The sequence below is a fragment of the Bubalus kerabau genome, chromosome 6 (genome assembly GCF_029407905.1).
Source record: "Bubalus kerabau isolate K-KA32 ecotype Philippines breed swamp buffalo chromosome 6, PCC_UOA_SB_1v2, whole genome shotgun sequence".
NCBI lineage: Eukaryota > Metazoa > Chordata > Mammalia > Artiodactyla > Bovidae > Bubalus > Bubalus kerabau.
The window spans coordinates 27,986,219-28,007,815 of NC_073629.1; the positions used below are offsets into that span (position 1 = coordinate 27,986,219).

The 21,597-nt window shown below is 45.2% G+C and overlaps 1 long non-coding RNA gene across 1 annotated transcript; it reads right to left on the reverse strand.

Annotated features, from left to right (window-relative positions):
* Nucleotides 1–4,486: 4,486 nt before the first annotated feature.
* Nucleotides 4,487–15,393, reverse strand: LOC129656084 (uncharacterized). Its single transcript, XR_008716175.1, has 4 exons — nucleotides 15,297–15,393; nucleotides 5,770–6,021; nucleotides 4,945–5,039; nucleotides 4,487–4,615 (listed from the first exon to the last, which is right to left on the reverse strand). It is a non-coding gene; the product is annotated as an uncharacterized LOC129656084 (long non-coding RNA).
* Nucleotides 15,394–21,597: the final 6,204 nt, after the last annotated feature.

Consider the following 21,597-nt stretch of genomic DNA (forward strand, 5'->3'; position numbering starts at 1 on the left):
CTCTGTTCCATTTCCTCTGCCTCTTCTTGGCTTGAGTCCTCAACTATCAAAAGCCAAATGACTAGAAGAATTAAAGAATAATTGAGGTTAAGGCTGTGAAATGGGAGCCCTCCTCGCTGCCAGCCCTGAACCACTGTCTCTCTTGAGCAACATCTCCTAATGGTCAGTCAAGCTGAAGGCCCTCGTCTCTCAAACCTTGTCCAGCTGCTCAAGCCCCACTCACTTCTCACAAGTTTACTCTGCATCCAGGCTCTTCAAGAATCAATGGAAGAACTGGCTGGAATGATTACTCTTCATTCTGGGTTTCATAAGCTCTGTTTGACTTCGTGTTCCTCCTGCCTGAGGAAAATGCTATCTTATCCCAATTTTCACAGTTTGACCTTTGGAGTAGCCAGATGGTCCCTGTGGCATTTTGTTGCTTTCCATGATTTCATTTGCCTTGAATTTGAGCTGTTCTTTTTCAGAGGCAGAAAACTGTTTTTACTTCCTTCAAGGAGAAAGTCCCATAGACTTCAAATATTGGGCGTCCCCTTGATATGAAGAATAATTTGCTGCTGTTGTTGTGTAGTCACTAGGTCGTGTCTGACTCTTTGAGAGCTCATGGACTGCAGCCCACCAGGCTCCTCTGTCCATGGGACTGCCCAGGCAAGAATACTGGAGTGGGTTGCCGTTTCTTTCTCCAGGGGATCTTCCCAATTCAGGGATCAAACCCACCTCCCCTGCATTGGCAGGTGGATTCCTAACTACTGAGTCACCTGGGAAGCTATGAAGCACAATAAGGAACAACAAAATTTAAGAGTAGGTTTTACAGTAGCTCCTGCCCAGGATCTCTCAACTTCAGAAGGGGTGAGATCCCCTTGTCAAGAGGCCACAGATATTATACTATTTGGTATGTGATGTGGGACAATGTTACCAACCGTTACTGGTTAGGTCCTATGAGAAAACAGCTTAAGAACTGTGATCTTGTATATTCCTCCCAAGAATTCTGAGCAGAAGAATTTTTCCCCTTTTCTTCCTAGAGGAAGAAACTGAAGTTCAGAGTCATTTGGTGATTTGCCAGGGTCACATAGCTTAAATAGAGTCCCAGACTATCTCCTGCAAAACCCCAATGCCTCTTCCTGGATGAATGAGATGACACCAGAGACTAAAGAAATAAACAACTCCTTAGTGGATTTGCAGATTGAGTGTTCAGATAGACCCAACTTGCCACTCCCATGGGTGCAAAACGAGTGTGACCCAGCCTTCTGGTTCACTTACAATGGAGGCACTGTGCCAACATGGCAAAGAGATGGTGAGTCTCTACCTGCTGTAAATAGCATCCCTGCCCTGAACTTAAGTCCCATGGAAGTTTATCAAATAGGATTGAAAGAAAAACTGAAGGAAGCTGCAAAGTCCCTTTCCAAGGCTTCGAAATTCAGGGCTTTAAGCCAAAGGCCACTTGTTCCCACCTTAAGCCACTTGCTCCCTGTGTTGGCAGACCTAATTGGTAGAAGACCATTGTCCTTTGAGGCTATGTGGGCCCTAGTCCCAGAGCCTTTCCCTACTCATAACAACATGGCCAAAGGACTGCACGGGGTTACTGTCCCCTTGCAACACCTTCCTGTGGGTAATGATAGCAGCAGTTGCCATTTAGAAAAGCACCTGGCAGGCTTGGCTTTTGACCCCATGGTTTCTATGAAAAAACTAGAATGCAGTCTCCTGAGGTCCAACTCGCCCAAAACATTATCAACATCAATTTGCAAATAGAGTTGACTCTCAATTATTTATAGGCAAAAGGTTCCATCTTTACATTCTCTTACTCCTCCTCACTCTTTTTCTCCCTTCTCTCTTCCAGCTGCCTTTTGGCTCTCCTCATTAATACACCCACCAGAGCGGGAATAGGCAGAGGGCTGGAGATCAGCCAGCGTTAGGGCCTGTTAGCCATCGCAGTGGAGGGTTTGTTCAAGGAACAGGTTGAGTGGAATGTGTATTTCAAGTTTTCCTGCTAAATTCATTCCCCCTTATGGACAGGAGACAATAGTCTGGATTTCTTTGAGCCCCTCTGCTTAGTCTTACCAGGAAAATAAATAGAAGAACTATAATCCACACCCTCAAAGCCAGTTTCCAGGTGGCAACTAGATGGGTTGAGAGGGTAGGCAAGCCCTGTGCGGCCCCATCTTACAGGCCTAGGATACACGTGTAGTATTTACTCAGAATCTTAAGAGGACTGTCTCTTGTGGTGGATGGGAGGAAAAAGGGTTTTGGGATAAAGGAAACACTCAAGAGCTTGCCTTTCTTGAGTGGTTGGAGTTTGAGTTTTCCAAATCAAATAAATGAGCAAATAAAATATGAAAACTATTTTTAAAAATTCTAATTCAAGGAATCCCCTGGAGGTCCAGTGGTTAGGACTTTGAGCGTCCACTGCAGGGGGCCCAGGTTTGGTCCCTGCTCCTTGGAGGAAAAGCCTTGACAAACCTAGATAGTATATTAAAAAGCGGAGGCATCGTTTTGCTGACAAAGGTCCACTTTGTCAACAAGGTCCGACAAAACTATGGTTTTTCCGGTAGTCGTGTGTGGATGTGAGAGTTGGACCACAAAGAAGGCTGAGTGCAGAAGAATTGATAGTTTCGAATTGTGGTGCTGGAGAAGACTCTTGAGAGTCCCTTGGACTGCAAGGAGATCAAACCAGTCAATCACAAAGGAAATCAACCCTGAATATTCATTGGAAGGACTGATGCTGAAGCTGAAGCTCCAATACTTTGGCCACCTGCTGTGAAGAGCTGACTCATTGGAAAAGACCCTGATGCTGGGAAAGATTTATGGCAGGAGAAGGGGGTGACAGAGGATGAGATGGTTGGATGGCATCACCTATTCAACTGATATGAGTTTGAGCAAACTCAAGGAGAGAGTGAAGGACAGGGAAGCCTGGCATGCTGCAGTCCATGGGTCGCAAAGAGCTGAACACAACTTAATGAGTAAACAATGGGGAACTAAGATCCTGTAAACTGCATGGTGTGGCCAAAAAATAAATAACTAGCAAGTTTAAACATAAATTAAAAATTCTAGTTCACACATTGTAGCAGTTATCACTTCTTTCCTGGCAAACAAGATAACTTCCCAGGCTTAGGATATATTTCCCCCAAATAATACTATAACTTCTCCTTATGTTTTTATAATAAATCTTACTTATACTGACACATAAGTGCCTGTTTCTATGTTAATTGATATATATGAAAATATACTTTTTAATCTTTACAACTCCATTGAGGTAGATCAGTTCAGTTCAGTTGCTCAGTTGTGTCTGACTCTTTGTGACCCCATGGACTGTAGCATGCCAGGCTTCCCTGTCCATCACCAACTCCCAGAGCTTGCTCAAACTCATGTCCATCGAGTCAGTGATGCCATCCAACCATCTTATCCTGTGTTGGCCCCTTCTCCTCCTGCCTTCAATTTTTCCCAGCATCAGGGTCTTTTCCAATGAGTCAGTTCTTTGCATCAGGTGGCCAAATTATTGGCACTTTAGCTTCAGCATCAGTCTTTCCAATGAATAATCAGAACTGATTTCCTTCAGGATTGACTGGTTTGATTTCCTTGCAGTCCAAGGGACCCTCAAGAATCTTCTCCAACACCACATTTCAAAAACATCAATTCTTCAGCACTCAGCTTTCTTTATAGTCCAACTTAGACATCCATACACGACCACTGGAAAACCATAGCTTTGACTAGATGGACCTTTGTTGGCAAAGTAGTGTCTCTGCTTTTTGATATGCTGTCTAGGTTTGTCATAGCTTTTCTTCCAAGGAGCAAGTGTCTTTTGATTTCATGACTACAGTCACCATCTGCAGTCATTTTTGAGCCTAAGAAAATAAAGTCTGTCACTGTTTCCATGAGGTAGAAACTGCTGTTATTCCTGTTGCAACAAAAGAGACTTAGGGAAGTGAAGTCACTTGCACCCGATTACTCAGCAATGAAGGGGCCAAGTGGCCAGTATCACACAATCAACAGACCTCACAGCTCTTGATCCATCAGGTGTTTCACCTTTTCTGCAGTGTGGTCCATGTTACATGTTTTAGCCTCTTCTCTTGACCAGAACTAAAACAACCAAAACCCCAGTTATATACCTGGGGACCTCCAGGCCGCTTGTCTTCTCCATGTAGCTTCCTGATTTTCAAATGTCTAGCCTGAGAGCTCCTCTGCTCTGCTAGATCTTCTACCCCATTTAGCAGCAGACTTTGCACAGCCTGTGATTCTTATATTTGTTCTTTCTGTATTGTTAGGTCTTACTTTCCTATTCAACTTTTTCTGTGTATATATCATCTCACTGGAGTAAAAGTATCACAGGAAGGGATGGTGCAATGTGTCATACATGCTGTAATTTGTCACGGTTCTTACCATGATACTGGACAGAGAGTAAGCCCATAACACCTATTTTATGATTATTTAGCTGATGGATTCAAAGTAGAAACCTTTCATATATCTTTCATGGCATTAGTGGTAAAGAACCTACCTGCCAGTGCAGGAGATGTAAGAGACGTGTGTTTGATCCCCGGGTTGGGAAGATCCCCTGGAGGACAGCATGGCAACGCACGCCATTATTCTTGCCTGGAGAATTCCATGGACAGAGGAGCATGGTGGTCTACAGTCCAGGGGGTCACAAGAAGTCAGACATGACTGAAGCAACTTAGCAGGCACACAGACATGGTGCTTAACACAGCACTAGGCATATAGTAGTAAGATAGCTAAATAGTGTTTCAGTGGGGGTCGGGGGGTTTCTGAGGAGCTCAGGGTTTTTTTTGTCTCACCACAGAAAGAATTCAGTGAGAGGCATAGTGATAAATAAGAAGTGATTTATTAGAAAAAGACAACTTACGAGGCTTACAAGTGGGTAGGCAAAAGGGCGCTGCCCTGAGAACTTAGTAGGCTAGAGTCTTATAATCAAAGGAAAAGTGGGGAGGAGGAGATCACCTTATTTTTCATTCTTGAGTAGACATCATGCTACCATCATCAGCTGTCCTTCAGGTTGGGCAGGGTTTTTTGGTCTCTATGTGGCCAGGTCAGGACTGTCAAGGCACTATGGAAAAGTTATTTCAGGTCTCGGTACAATGAGTGTCTTTCATTTTGAAATGTCACTTTCCATAAACTATTGCTTTTATGTGTGCAGAGAGCATGTCCTAGGGATCAGTAACACTGAATTCACTGGCCAGGATGTTGGTCTTATCCCACAGGTGTTTTACTGTTTGGGGGCACGTCTCATGCTTTTGTTGCATGGTTTTGTTGCCCAGCAAGCCTGCTTGGTTTTGTGGTTAAGCAAACCTGCTTTTTTTTTATTTTAACTAATTTCTTTATTTGGCTGTTCCTGGTCTTAGTTTTGGCACACTTGATCTTTGATCTTCATCACAGCATGTGGGAGTTTTAGTTTCGGCATTCAAACTCTTAACTGTGGCGTGTGGGATCTAGTTCCCTGACCAGGGATCAAATTGGGACCGCCTGCATTGGGAGCTCAAAGTCTTAGCCACTGGACCACAGGTAAGTCCCACAAACCTGACTTCTTGAGTAATCATTAATTTACAGGGGTCACCCATATTTTTTCTACTTACAATCTCCTAGTAGGATTAACTCCTTAATTGTCTATTTTATCCCTCTCTGTCCTTATTAATAATGTGGACAAAGAATGTCACCTGCTATATTAATAAACAAAGGATATTGCAGCTACCAGGCCATCAGTCATCATAGCTGCCCCCAACTGTACACTCTGAGGGGATTCAGGGTGGAGAAAAATAGGATACTGACTCTAGATAGTTAAGGCGCCTCTGTTCAGTTCAGTTCAGTTGCTCACTTGCATCCGACTCTGCAACCCCATGGACTGCAGCACGCCAGGCTTCCCTGTCCATCACCAACTCCTGGAGCTTGCTCAAAGTTATGTCCATCAAGTTGGTGACGCCATCCAACCCTCTCATCTTCTGTCGTCCCCTTCTCCACCTGCCTTCAATCTTTCCCTGCATCGGGAATAATTTCAATGAACCCAGACTCTTGCTTCTTCCCCTAAAAAAAAAAAAAAAAGCACTAAATTAATTAACTTGAGATGTCTGGTTTTCTTTAATTAACAATAATCTTTTGATGTTCTGACTACCTGTTTGGTTTTTTTTTTTGGTAAAAACTCCTATACCTATCCTGGCTCCTCCCTTACCTTTTTGGAACAATCCTTCAGAGCTATCTGAGAAATCTGCCTTCTAAGCTTAAGTTCTCAGAATGTCTGCTGAATAAAACATGATTCTTGACTTTAAGGTTGTGTATTTTTTTTTTTTTTCATCAACAGCTTATACTCAGTATGAAATTTTTTAAATCAGTTTTTATTGGTTGACTGTTCTCAAGTCAGACTACTCAAAAAAAAAGAAAGAACAGGTCTAACAGTTACTGATCTTCTACTCTGTGGTTTACGTGTATTATCTAATTTAAACTTTACAATAACTATGTGAAATAAATACTGTAATACTAGGGGTCACAAGTGGACCCCAGGCAGCAGGGTGAGGAGACCTCAGGCACCTGAGGAGGTTGGCCTGGGATGATCGAGGACCCCTCTTAAGGACACCCATGGGGAGTCATGTGGTGGGCAAGAAGTGTCAGGGGTCAGACAGGCCAGCTCCTAGGACCAACGGAGAATTTGGGCTGAGTATCTCGGTCAGCAGCCCCCATAAGCAGCCACGGGCAGTTTCTGTCCCTGACTTTGGACCTAGTTCTGACACCAGCCCCACACATGGCTAGCCTTTGTCTTTGGGTGATTGTTAGAAATCACTCCAGCCCAATATTTTCCAATTGTTCCGGCGCCTGACCTGGTTCCAGTGGGATAAATCTGTATCAGACCAGAAAGAAGGCTCCCTAGGAATCTGTGGGAATGTGGGGGAGTAGGCCACATAAAGAACAGTAGGATTAAAAAATTTGACAAAGACAACATTCCTTTACATGGGACGATGCCCTGAAGGCTGGTTTTGAAGCATTTGTGGAGTGGGATTTGTATGGCCCGGGAACACGAGAATTTGTATTTACCCAAACTTCTACAAACTATTCAAGCAAACGTGGCTCGTGGGAGGCTGCCCTAGGGTTCCCAGTCCATCCTGCTAGGTCTCTGCATGCTGACTCAGTACATGCCTGCTCCCATTTCAAGTCCTGAAATTTCCATTTCAAGTCTTAACAGGAAGGCTTATGGGTGAGACAGACTTCTACCAGCGGGAAGGAGGGCTAAGGACAGTGCCTTACCCCAAGCCGCACCCCACCCCACCCCACTCCAGGATGCATGCCCTTGCACATGAACAATTTCCATTCTCCCCAGAAGACATGGTGCCTGAGCTGCAAGAGAGGGGCCACCAGACTGGACTCTGCAGGTCCTGAGACAGAAGGAAGAGGGCTGGGCACAACCATTACAAGAATGACACAATCATTAAGAACAGGATACCACAAAAACGGGTTAGAACCTACTAGATTCAAGATGGCAGAAGGCTCAGCTTCCAGTGGACTTTGAACCTCAATTATGCACTCACTTTAATCTATTAGCACACGCTATATGACACACCACAGGTGGGGACAGTTCCTATGCCAAACACAAAAGGCCAAAAAGCAAGTGGTGCCCTAATTCCCAGAAATCCTTGCCCTTTCTCCAAGATAGAATATTCTCCCTCGCCCCCATTAGGCTGTGAAATTACCCAGCCCATAAATACTAACTACCCCACACCCTGAGACCTCTCACCTTATGAGATGGACCACCTTCTGTCTATGGAATGTGTATCTCCCTGAATAAATCTGTTCTTACTCTACTTCAGCTCACTCTTGAATTCCTTCCTGGGCAAAGCAAGGACTCTCACTTGGTGGCCCATCCCAGGGACCTACCCCAGACCTAGGATATGACCATCTTCTCATGCCTCATTTTTCCTACAACAGTTCCTACCATTTTTCAAGAGTCTGGCTTTGGCATCTTCCCCTGTTCACGAGTGCCTGCATATGGTGCGTGCTAAGTCCCTTTAGTGGTGTCTGACTCTTTGTGACCCTATGAACTGTAGCCCACCAGGCTCTTCTGTCCATGAGATTTCCCAGGCAAGAATACTGGAGTGGGTTGCTATTTCCTCCTCCAGGGGAATCTTCCCAACCCAGGGATCAAATCTGAGTCTCTTATGTCTCCTGCATTAGCAGGTAGATTCTTTATCGTTAGTGCCGCCTGGGCTGCATATAGTAGGTGCTTGATAGATATTTGTCTAATAAGTTAGTTAACATTTCATCTATGTCCATTAACCTGTCCCTCTCTGCAGTGCTGCAACTGGCCTGGTGATTGCATAAGTTCTGCAGGGCAGGTGGAGGATGGGAGTTGAGGCTTGGAGGTGTGATGCTCCTCGGTTCTCAGAACAAGACAGGGATTGGTTCTCACAGTCTTCCTTCCCTCCAGATGTGGAAACAAGGCCCAGGGCGGTACGGGGACCACACAATCAGATCCACATGCCTCCACATGTCATGTCCCTTCCTTTTAATTACTCCTGGTGTTTTACCAAATCCTACCTCCTTAGCCTGGCACCCAAGGCCTGTCCAGATCCTCCCCTGGCTTAACTCTCCAATCTCAGTTCTCCTTGTGCTCCACACCCTCTGCTCCTGTTGTCCACTAGTACTTAGTACTTTAGAAGTACTTTAGTACTTTTAGTACTTCATGGTGCCTCTAACTCTGTCACCCTTCTCTTTTCTCCCCTCTTCATTTGAAAGTGAAAAGTGAAAGCGAAGTCACTCAGTTGAGTCCGACTCTTTGCAAACCCATGGATTATACAGTCCATGGAATTCTCCAGGCCAGAATACTGGAGTGGGTAGCCTTTCACTTCTCCAGGGGAATCTTCCCAACCCAGGGATCAAACCCAGGTCTCCCCCATGGCAGGCAGATTCTTTACCAGCTGAGCCACAAGGGAAGCCCAAGAATACTGGAGTGGGCAGCTTATCCCTTCTTCAGCTGATCTTCCTGACCTAGGAATCAAACTGGGGTCTCCTGTATTGCAGGCAGATTCTTTACCAACTGAGCTATCAGGGAAGCCCTCTTTATTTGAGAAACTTCTCAATTTGGATTCTACTGCCATCACCTCCTCTGCAAAGTCTTTCCAGGCTACCTCTAGGCAGGCTTACAGGCAATCTGTTCTTGAGTCTTATAGTGGTTTTCTCTATTGTATACTTAGCATCTGCAATGGTGCTGTGTTTGGGATACCTGGCTTTCTCCCTCTCTGTTCTGGGAGATCTCTGAGAGAGAAAGGATCTCATCTTTCACCCCTACTACCTGCCTGCCATATAGCAGAAGTTCCAGGAATGTTCAATGATAATAGCTATTAGTTCCTCAATGGCTCAGCGGGTAAAGAATCTGCCTGCAATGTAGGAGACTCAGGTTCCCTCTCTGGGTTGGGAAGATCCCCGGAGGAGGAAATAGCAACCCATTCCAGTATTCTTGCCTGAAAAATTCCATGGACAGAGGAGCCTGGCAGGCTGCAGTCCATGGGGTCACAAAGAGCTGGACACTACTGAGAGACTAAGCACACTTTCAAACCAAGCACTTTAAAAAAGCTATCTTCACTCATCAACAACCACCCTAGGAAGGAGATTATTGTGATGTTTGTTATTTTTAAACTATTTATTGTTATAATCACCTTGACCATCCCATTTGATAAGAGAGCACAAGCAGAGGGGCTGGAAGGGAAATGATCACATAGGCCACACCTTGATAACCTCCACCTGCCAGCCACAGCCTCTTCCCTCTTCCCAGAACCGCTTTCCTCTCCCACACTCATGCCAAGCTTCTTGCCTTCTCAGGAATGTTCCCCCTCTTCACAGCCTTTTAAAACTGTAGCTGTCTCTCCAGACACAGTCACATTTTCCATGATACTTTCTATGCCCTCTGGCCCAAACAGCTCGCTCCTGACCTCCCACAGCATTAACAGCAGCGTATAACACATTCTTTGATTTCTCTCTTAGTTTTGTCATAACATCACATTCTTTCCAACATAATGGATGCTATGTGCTCCTCCAGGCAAGGGTCTGAGTCCTCTGTGTTTTTCTGTCTTCCCTCCCGTGTGCCCAGCAGACTGTTAGGGGCTCAAGAAGTGCTCAGTACATACATACTGATACTTGGAACAAAACACCCAGAAGACTCGTTGGATCTTCAGAGATGACTGATGCTATTTGACATCATCATAACAGTCACACTAGCTGGGGCTCACTACATTGCTAGAAGCATGTATTCTCATCTTGGGGTGCACAGATAGCAGAGCAGGTTGGTGGGTATTTGAGTGTAATGTGAGGTTTTTGTCTGCAGATCTCTACGTAACTGAACTCCTTTTCCCCCTACTCTTCCTTTGATTTCTTTTCCTGACCCCTGGAGAGAGGATTTGGTTCAATGTAAACAAGTTAAGCAGGTTGAGTCACACTAGAAAGACACACATAATATACCAAAAAGTGGACTTCCCCGGTGGCCCAGTGTTTAGGAAACTGCCTGCCAACGCAAGGAACGTGGCTTGATTCCTGGTTTGGAAAGCTTCCACGTGCCTCGGAGGAACTAAGCCTGTCCACCACAACTACTAAGCCCGTGTGCTCTAGAGCCTGGGCTCTGTAACAAGAGAAGTCACCACAATGAGAAGTGGACACACCCCAACTAGAGCGTAGTCCGCACTTGCCATAACTAGAGAAAGCCAGTGTGCAGCGATGAGGACCCAGCACAATCAAATATAAATAAGTTAATAAAAATACAAAAAAGCGCCTTTGGCAAGAGGCCTGTGCATCAGCTGGAGAATGGGATCGTGTGTGCCACCTCTGTCTTTCTGGAGACCTTCTCGTGAAGGCTGAGTAACCCCACAGACCCTCCTTCCAGTCTGTTTGAATGAGCCCATTGGAAGGCCAGGGGATGGCAGTTGAGAGACCACCTGCTATGGATGTGACAGGAGAAGATCAATTTCTCCCCAGATTTCACTCTTCTTACATGAAAAATGAAATGATGAAATAATAATGTCTAGCCTACCTACCTCATAGGGGGTGTTATATAAATGAGAAAAATATGTGAGAGGACTCTGTCGACAATAAGTCATTATATTAATCCATTGGATAAGTATTTATTGAACACTTATCACACACCCGACACTGAACTTAGTCAATGGGGATACGACAGAGGGCATTCGGCCAACACTAGCACTTCCTCTTCTCCTGAAACATACTGTCCTGGGAATGGCTTGCATGAGATGATCACACTATTGGATGATGGATTACATTATGCAACAAGATATTAGGAAAAGAATGGGATTCCACGAGGCAGCAAAGGGGCAAAGAAAGCAATCATATGACATGTACTATAGCTGCTTTGGTAACGTAGACAGCGGTTCTCAAATTTTGAATTGAGAGAGTCATCCAGGAAGCCTGTTTAGCATGTAACTCCCTGGGCCACATCCCCAGGGAGTCTGGTTTAATAGGTTTAGAATCCCTTCTGGGGATATTTACATTTTTAGCATGCTCCTCTACCTCGCTTCTCCAAGTGTTTCCCATACAAATGTCTCTGGGCAAATTTTTAAAGAGTGACAGTATGGTGCCTTCGGTGGAGACTGATACCTAAGGAGGTCTGCAAGGACATTCAGGTGTTTCTAACCTGACTCCACTCCAGGCCATTGTAGAAGCTTGTTTGACCAGCCAACAGGTTTTCCTCTTTCTGTGAGCTAGTTTGAGTTGGGTTTCTGTCACTTAAAAATACCACGTCCTGACTAATTTATGTTCCTTCTGATCTCTGCAGGCGTCTCTCGGGATCTCTGCTAACTGTGTGCTGAACACGCAATCTACATGGGCGAAGTTAAGATTTATTGTTGGAAGCACCATTTAGCATCATTATACATTCTCACCCTCACCCCTTCATTACAGCGCCTCACATTCAACTCCAGGGTTTTTGTAAGCACTGTGATACATACAAATGCACAAAACAGAATATCAGCAACCAATCTCAAAATACTAATTTCTGACCAAACAAGATGGCTACTCATGCTTATGACTAGATACAATTCATTTTGGTTACATAATTACTCTACATCACCCCAAACCGCATGTGATGGAGGTTGGGTGTTTGGATTCTGGACAGGCTATACAAATTTGAAAACTGTCTCTGCTATTCCTCTCTGTTGACTCTGGGATGGTGAACTAAGTCACTTCACTTTTCTGAGCCTTAGTTTCTTCAATTATAAAATGAGTGTAATGAATAAGCCTGGTCTCATAGGTTTGTTGTGAGGGTTAAATGCACTATTGTATGTAAAGAATTTAGAACAGAGACTAGTATCCAATTAGGGCTCAATAAATATTAGTTAAGATCATGTGGACTTAAATGGGCTTGCAGTAGCAATCCCTGCATAGGGTTTCCCCAGCCTTAATGACCTTTTACCCACATTAGGAAATCTTGTTTGTAATTGCACTTCCCTTTCCCCTGCTTCACTTGACTTCACATTCCAGGATATCTGGCTCTAGGTGAGTGATCACACCATCGTGATTATCTGGGTCGTGAAGATCTTTTTTGTATAGTTCTTCTGTGTATTCAAGTGGGCCTTAGAAAGCATCACTATGAACAAAGGTAGGGGAGGTGATGGAATTCCAGTTGAGCTATTTCAAATCCTGAAAGATGATGCTGTGAAAGTGCTGCACTCAATATGCCAGCAAATTTGGAAAACTCAGCAGTGGCCACAGGACTGGAAAAGGTCAGTTTTTATTCCAAGCCCAAAGAAAGGCAATGCCAAAGAATGCTCAAAGTACCGCACAATTGCACTCATCTCACACACTAGTACAATAATGCTCAAAATTCTCCAAGCCAGTCTTCAGCAATACATGAACTGTGAACTTCCTGATGTTCAAGGTGGTTTTAGAAAAGGCAGAGGAACCAGAGACCAAATTGCCAACATCCGCTGGATCATCGAAAAAGCAAGAGAGTTCCAGAAAAACATCTATTTCTGCTTTATTGACTATGCCAGAGCCTTTGACTGTGTGGATCACAATAAACTGTGGAAAATTCTGAAAGAGATGGGAATACCAGATCACCTGATCTGCCTCTTGAGAAATTTGTATGCAGGTCAGGAAGCAACAGTTAGAACTGGACATGGAATGACAGACTGGTTCCAAATAAGAAAAGGAGTACATCAAGGCTGTATATTGTCACCCTGCTTATTTAACTTATATGCAGAGTACATCATGAGAAACTCTAGGCTGGAAGAAGCACAAGCTGGAATCAAGATTGCTGGGAGAAATATCAATAACCTCAGATATGCAGATGACACCACCCTTATGGCAGAAAGTGAAGAGGAACTAAAAAGCCTCTTGATGAAGGTGAAAGAGGAGAGTGAAAAAGTTGGCTTAAAGCTCAACATTCAGAAAATGAAGATCACGGCATCTGGTCCCATCACTTCATGGGAAATAGATGGGGAAACAGTGAAAACAGTGTCAGACTTTATTTTGGGGGCTCCAAAATCACTGCAAATGGTTACTGCAGCCATGAAATTAAAAGACGCTCACTCCTTGGAAGAAAAGTTATGGCCAACCTAGATAGCATATTAAAAAGCAAAGACATTACTTTGCCAACAAAGGTCTATCTAGTCAAGGCTATGGTTTTTCCTGTGGTCATGTATGAATGTGAGAGTTGGACTGTGAAGAAAGCTGAGAGCCAAATAATTGATGCTTTTGAACTGTGGTGTTGGAGAAGACTCTTGAGAGTCCCTTGGACTGCAAGGAGATCCAACCAGTCCATTCTGAAGGAGATCAGCCCTGGGATTTCTTTGGAAGGAATGATGCTAAAGCTGAAACTCCAGTTCTTTGGCTACCTCATTGGAAGAGTTGACTCATTGGAAAAGACTCTGATGCTGGGAGGGATTGGGGGCAGGAGGAGAAGGGGACGACAGAGGATGAGATGGCTGCATGGCATCACTGATTCGATGGACGAGTCTGAGTGAACTCCGGGAGTTGGTGATGGACAGGGAGGCCTGGCATGCTGCGATTCATGAGGTTGCAACGAGTCGGACATGACTGAGCGACTGAACTGAACTGAACTTCCCCTGCTAATGAATATTATTTTCCATCTACATCTACTACGTACTCCTGTCTCTGAGAACTTAGGCCTCCTTAACTTCCCCCTTTGCTGCCAAAGGAGTGCTCCTCCTTTTCATGAACTCCTGAGTCTCTCTGAGGCCCCTTCCCGTAACCTCAAGGCTCCACTTTGAGCCTCTCTCACTATGTATGTCTCCTCCATGGTGCTGGGGGCACCCACAGACCACAGAGAAGCCCCAGCTACACCCATGCCCCTGTGCCTAGCACACAGCATTATGAACACTGCAGCTATGTCCAAGTGCTAGCTAATGACATGACTCAGCTTTTACTCAATCCCCTGAACTTTGGTTCTTTCACTTGCCCATTGAGGATAATAACACCTACTTAATTGGAGCACTGGAAAAATTGAAGGCAATGATACATGCAAAGCCCAGATTAGTGATCAATAGCATTTACTACGGTAATTATTTATTACCACCATAGGTTGAGAAAATAAAACAAACGAAAGATCTGCATTTTCACACACATATGCCAACAAAGCTGACCGTGGACCACCAGCCCTAATTTGGAATGATAGAGGCTGCATTTCAGTGCCTGCATTGGTTGAAAGAGCCCTGTTACTAGCTACTACCATCACTACCATTTTGCTCTATGACTTTCTCTCTTCTCCCCTCACCTCCCCTCCCTTCCCTCTCATAAAATACTCTGAGTGAAAGAATGTTGCCTGACATGTCAGTAAACAAAGAATGTTGCAGCCCTCAAGCCATCACATTACAGCCACCCAGACAGTGAGCCCGGAGGGAACTCACGATAGAAACAGGATGTTCACCACTGAGCCATCGAGCCACCGCAGACACTCCCCAGTGGCGCACCCTGAGAAGACTCAGGACGGGAAAACACAGGACACCGGCCTCAGATAGCTGAGGTGCCTGTCAAAGGAACAATTTCAACAAGCCCAGACTTTTTCATCTTCCCGCAGATGGAAGAGTACTAAATTCATTAACTTGAGATGTCTGGTTTTCCTTAATTAATAGTACTCTTCTGAAGTTTCAACTACCTTGTCTTTTCTGGCAAAACTCCTATATATCCTAGGTCCTTCCTTACCTCTTCAGAGCAGTCCCTTGGAGATACCTGAGAGTCTGTGCCCCAGGCTTACATTCACAGTTTTGTCCACCAAATAAAACATAATTCTCAACTTTTAGGTTGTCCATTTGTTCAGCTGACAACACATAACGTTAAAATCACCTTCTTACCCATTTTGGAGTGTATATTTCAGTTGTGTTAAGTATATAAACACTGTTGTGCAACCAATCTGCAGAACTTTTCATCTTACAAAATTAAACTCTATACCGTTTAAATGACTCTCCATTCTATGCCCCCCCGCCCAACTCCTGGCAGCCACTATTTTACTTTCTGTCCCTAGGAATTTGACTACCCTAGGTATCTCACCGGAGAAGGTGATGGCACCCCACTCCAGTACTCTTGCCTGGAAAATCTCATGGATGGAGGAGCCTTGTAGGCTGTAGTCCATGGGGTCTCGAAGAGTTGGACACGACTGAACGACTTCACTTTCACTTTTCACTTTCATGCATTGGAGAAGGAAATGGCAACCCACTCCAGTGTTCTTGCCTGGAGAATCCCAGGGACAGGGGAGCCTGGTGGGCTGCCGTCTCTGGGGTCGCACAGAGTCGGACAAGACTGAAGCGACTTAGCAGCAGCAGCAGCAGCAGCAGGTAACTCACATAAGGGGAAATCACATAACGTTTGTCTTTTTGTGACTAGCTCACTCACTTAGCATAAAGTCCTCAATTTTTATCCATGCTGTTGCATGTGTCAGAATTTTCTCTCTTTTTAAGGTTGAATAATACTGTGTTGTATACATAGACCACATTTCATTTATCCATTTATCTGTCAATGGACGCTGACCGCTTCCACCTTTTGGCTATTGTGACTAACGTTGACATGAATATGAATGTACAAAAATCTCAAGACTCTGATTTTAATTCTTTTGGGCATATCCCCAGAAGTGGAATTGCTGGATCATAAGATAACTCTATTTAAAATTTTCTGAGGAACTGCATTTCTGTTTTCCATGGCAGCTGCACCATTTCACATTTGCATCAACAGTACACAAGGGTTCTCCACATACTTGTCAACACTTGTTGTTTTCTACTTTTTAAAACAATAGCCCTGACAATGGGTGAGAGACGCTCCATCCATACCTCACTTTTAATCTTGGCTTTACAGGGGTTCTCTGAACAAGGACAGGCTTCAGAAGCTGATTTTCCAAACACTGCCCTAGGGGAGTGGACAGAGCCTTGACAGAGGAACCTAAGCCCTATACCCAGACCTTTAATTCATTTACTCTTCAGAATTACCCTAATTATTAGTAATTTCATTTCACAGGTAGGTAAACAGGTCTGAATGATCAAGCAGTCTGCCTGAGGGCACATAGCTGAAAATCTGGGATTTGAACTGGGCCTCACAGGTGGTGCAGTGGTAAAGAATCTGCCTGCCAATGCAGGAGACACAAGAGATATGGGTTCGATCCCTGGGTTGGGAAGATACCCTGGAAATCCTGGCAGGCTACAGTCCATGGGGTTGCAAAGAATTGGACAAGACTGAGCACTAGCACACACTTCACACCACGCAGGTGTGTAAGAATTGTCATGTGTCAACACTGACACTGTACTCTCAGAGTCCAAGGTGAGAACACGCCCTCTCTGATTCTCTTGAAGCAATACAGCCCCGTGGTCCTGTTCAGCTGCTTTCCACCCCCACCCCCAGCTGTTCAGGGGCCTACTGGGCTGGATGAATAGGAAACAAAGCAGGCTGCATTTATTATTTAACCAAGCTCCCTAGTGCACCTCTTGTGGCATTGGGTGCTGTTTATAATTGCAATAAAATGTGCGGTCCCAGCATTAGAGGATTTACAAGAATTTCCTTAAATTCCAAACCTCAGACTGGGGGAGGGGCAGGTGTCAGCCAGCTGGGGTTCCTTGAGTGGGACCTGCTTGCAGAGAAATACGATGCACTGGGCTTATCTTTGCCTGACCTCTGTGCAAACAGCGGCAGTTTAAAGTCTTCTCCCCTTGCGGTGACTGGGAGGGGTCACTCAGCTACACCGTGTTCTGTACAGAGGGACCAAGCAGGAGGCAAGGCAGGATAGACTGCCCCAGATCCCAGCTGGATAGAACTAGTCCCACCTGACCTATACTAGAAGAGTCAGTCAGCTTGTTCTACCTGAACGTCTTTGTCCAGAACACGCATATCTTAACTGCACCCTCACGGATTACTGATCAATCAAGACACAGCCTTAGTAGAAGCAGTGAGAACTTGCAAAGGTGAATACACTGTGCACTCTGACATTTGCCTCCCAGCAGCAGCTTAACACTGCTTGGCTGTCCCCAGGGCTGTTATGCTGTCCACTTATTTCAGAAGTGACTGTCATACTGTGACCAGGTCACAGAAGGGCCAGAGTTCAGCCAAGTGAGAGTGGTGCCCTCAAAGAAGAAGGGGAGAAGGTCCAAGAGGAGCTTGCAAGCCCACTCTCAGGAGCAATGTGGAGTGAGAAGGAAACAGTGAGGGGAAGGCCTGGAGCCTTGATGGGAAAGAAGCTCACTGGAGGTCTTGAAGCCAAAGGATGCTTTGTTGGTAAGGTCCACAGCTGATTTGGTTTGGACAAAAATTGCACAGATATCACAGCCCTTGATCTAGAAAATGAGATGAGGGAAATGCAAAAATCTGTTGCAGACATAGAGGAGCTTGTTGTGAGCTTCTATACAAGAGAAATAAGAGCAGAGAATACGTGGCTACAAAGGCGGGGACTGGCCATGGTTCCAATTTATCAATAAAATATCTATTAAAATCTACTTTGCGCAGGGCTAATGGGAATTTTTAATGTGAATGCAACCCTCAAGATGTATGCTTTTAAAAGATCACATCTTCATGTTCAGAGGCTATATGTATATATTTGAATGGTTGAAAGCTCAGAGAGCTTTCCCTGGTCTCAGAGAGCTTGAGTTCAAGTCCAGATTCACATGTACATTGTGAGTTTGTACGAGTGGCTTACTTCCTATAGTTCTCAGTTTTTAATCTGTAAAAAGGGGTACAGTGGTCCTCACTGTAGAGCACCAGACACACTTATATGCCACGCTGCTTGGCCCAGAGTGAGCACTCAATAGAAGTCGGTGATTATTACTGGATCTCAAACCAGCGTTAATAAAAAAGCAGAGTAGCACCTACTGTGTGCAAGGCACTGGGCTAAGTTACATGTATGAATTCATAATAGTTAATCCTTATGACTATTACCCAGGCAGCTATTATCCCTGTGTTACAACTGAGGAAGGGCAGACATGGCATCCCAGGTAGAGGGCTTGCCCCTCCATCCATCAGACCAAAGCCAAGTGAGCTGCTGGCAAATGAAGCACACACCCCTTTGAACTGGGTCTAGACTTACTGGAGGAAGTATAGTAAGATCCACCACTGAGAATTCATCACCCCTAGGCTGGTTCAATGGGATGGAGTTGGATCTCTTTAATTCCAATGACTTCCTCTTTCTTATCATCAGAACTGCACCAAGGTGCCTGAATCTCCCTAGACCCACTTTTTGCTGCATCCACAGTGGCTCCCAAGAGTGCCCAGCAGCCCTGAGGTTCTATGGAATTAATGTGGAAGGAAAGGAGGTTGAGGAAGGGACATGGAGTGAGAACAACCACTTCATGGAAGGATTAGCTAAGTGAATCAAAGGAAGAAAGAAAAGGACACCCATCTTGTTCTAAACGCGTTCTCACACAAGCTCGGGTGTCTTCACATTCACCTCCTGTTCAGACCTAGCGACTCAGTAGGACCTTAGCCCCGGAAAGGACTTAGGGACTGACTGGCCCAGCCACACTCTTTTACTGATGGTTCAGAAAGGCAGGTTACATGCCTGGGGTGACATTGCTAGCCGGTGACAAAGTTCAGAGTAAAACCTTGGTTTCCTCATTCCCGGTGCAGTGTTATTTCCAGCCTCCTCAAATGGCTCTCAAATTGCTTATTCTCCAGGCCCCACCCGTAAGACTTTGTCCCTGGGCCCAGAGCAGCGGGCCCTTTGAAGAGCAGCTGGAACTTCAGGGAGGAGCAGGACAGGGGGCCTGCCTGGAGGTTTATTTCCTTCATTGCGATGGGACCAATCAGAATCCGGGCATCAGTGTGCCGAGTGTGCCTCGATGCTGTCTAAACCAGCACTGAATACTAACCAGGGTGCTTAGACGGAGCTAAAAATAACTGGCTAATCACCACCAGGAAGAATTAACAAGTACTCAGAAGAAAGGAAAATGTCTTAATATTCCATCTCGCTCCAGCTGGGCTCCGGCTGGGACCAGTCTCCTTCTGCTGCCACAGGGCAGGTAATTAGGCAGCACAAAAGCTCCAACACTTATGGGCTCTGGGAGGGGGCCTGCCTCAGCCGGCAGGAGGGTAAATGGAACAGGACTACTTGGGGTGAGGTAAATCAGAAAAGAGTGAACACAGAAGAAATGCGATGCGACAGGAGGCAGCTTTTGAAAGGTAAAACAGCTGTGGCATTTTATACGCCTTCTTCTTGGGAGAAAGTGAAATCCCTAATTAAAAGGGAAGCATCATTTTATTCTGCTCTGTAAACCCTCTGACAGTCTTCCCTTCCCCAAAGTGCCTAGTTCTGAAAGCATCACTGAAGTCCATGCCCTGGGGACCGTGTTGAAATGAGGTCTTCCTGGCAGTTACTGTCTTTGGACAGGGACCAAGGTGGACCCCCAGTAAACTGCACACTGGGTTGGAGCAGAGCTTATGAATAAAACCATGAAAGGCAGGATATATAATGATTCTTTCAAATAACCTGAAAGAGTAGGAATGGGGAACATTTATTGCAACTTGGAAGAGATCAGTTCAAGAGAAGTAAAAAGAGAAATAGCATTTTGTAGAGGGCAGGGTAATATTCAAAGAGCTTACTTTGTCTGAAACAAATAATGGGTTTAAATAAATAAAAATTGATTTAAAAGATTCATGAATGACAGGTACACTATTAAAAAGCAATTGCCAGTGAGGAGCTGTTTGGGGGCACATCAGAGCCATTTGATTCAATGTCATAGCCAGAGTCCTTACCGATGTTTCCCCCGGCCCGTGCGTGTGGCAAGGGCAGATGCTGTGTCTGCTGGGTGTAAGAATAAGACACAGGGTGATATAAGGGGAGAATGTGGATTAAAAGAAAAAAAGGAATGTGGACTTTGAATGCAGAAGGTGGGGTCAGGTCCCGCCTCACCAAATTTCTAGCTGGATCATAGCCTAGCTTGATTTAGCTTGGCTCTCCGGGTCTTTCTTCTCTCACCTGCAGAGAAGGATGATAGGAATATCAATTTCCCTGTAGGGAGAATCAAACCGCCTAACACAAGTGAAAACACTTCATTCATTCTAATGCTCAGTACAAATATTAATGACTTAGGCAATGAAAAGAGACAGATGTGAACTGGCCAGGTTTGACCAATCTTTCTGATAAATGAAAGATTCTGATGAATCTTTCTGATGAAATCTTTCAAAGAAGTTATTTCACTGCTCAGCGCCTGTACCCCCTTCCTTTCTCAGTCCTCCTTGACTAGGTGGCTGTCAGCATCTGACTTTTTAAAAATGATTTTATTTATTTATTTTTGGCTGTGCTGGGTCTTTGTTGTTGCTCGGGCTTTTCTCTAGCTGCAGAGAGCAGGAGCTACTCTCTAGTTGCGGCGTGAAGGCTTCTCATTGCAGTGGTTTCTCTTGCAGAGCACAGGCTCTAGGGTGCATGGGCATCAGCAGTTGTGGCTCCTGGGCTCTAGAGCACAGGCTCAGTAGTTGTGGCATGCGGGCTTAGCTGCTCTGCGGCATGTGGGATCTTCCCACATCAAGGATTGAACCTGTGTCTCCTGCAATGGAAGATGGATTCTTTACCACTGAGCCATGAGGGCAGCCCAGCACTTGCCTTTTTCTGCTGTTTAGTCCAGCCCTGAGGCTCTAGTGGCTAGGCGCACCACTATCATGGCCTGGAGGAAGGAGACTATTGCTGAGTGGCGAGTCAGCAGAGTTCTGGAAGTCTCTGAGTTACTTTCCCACAGTCTGAGAAAGGCCCCATCCTGCTGCCTGAGTCACACTCTCCTCCCCAGGGAGGAGAAAGTGACCACGATGGAGACAGAAAGGCTTTAGAGGACCCTGCCTGGAGCACGAGGGAAGGGCAGACCTAGAATTTTTTTTAAATCTACTAGTCTGAAGTTGTTCCAGCTCCAGACTAGTAGACTGAGCAGAGGGGAGGGGGGCAGAGAGGGCAGTCTTCATCTGACAATATTCCAAATTCCTAAAGAGCATGATGACACTGAAAGAGAGGAGAGCAGAAATCAAAACGCTAAAATGGCAGCTGCGTCACTTACTTGGTGTAGGATGTCATCAAATGATTGAATGACTCTGAGCTTCATCTGATAAAGAGCAAAAGGAGGACTTCCTGGGTGACCCAGCCATTGGGAATCTGCCTGCCAATGCAGGGGACATGGTTCAGTCTCTTGCACAGGAAGA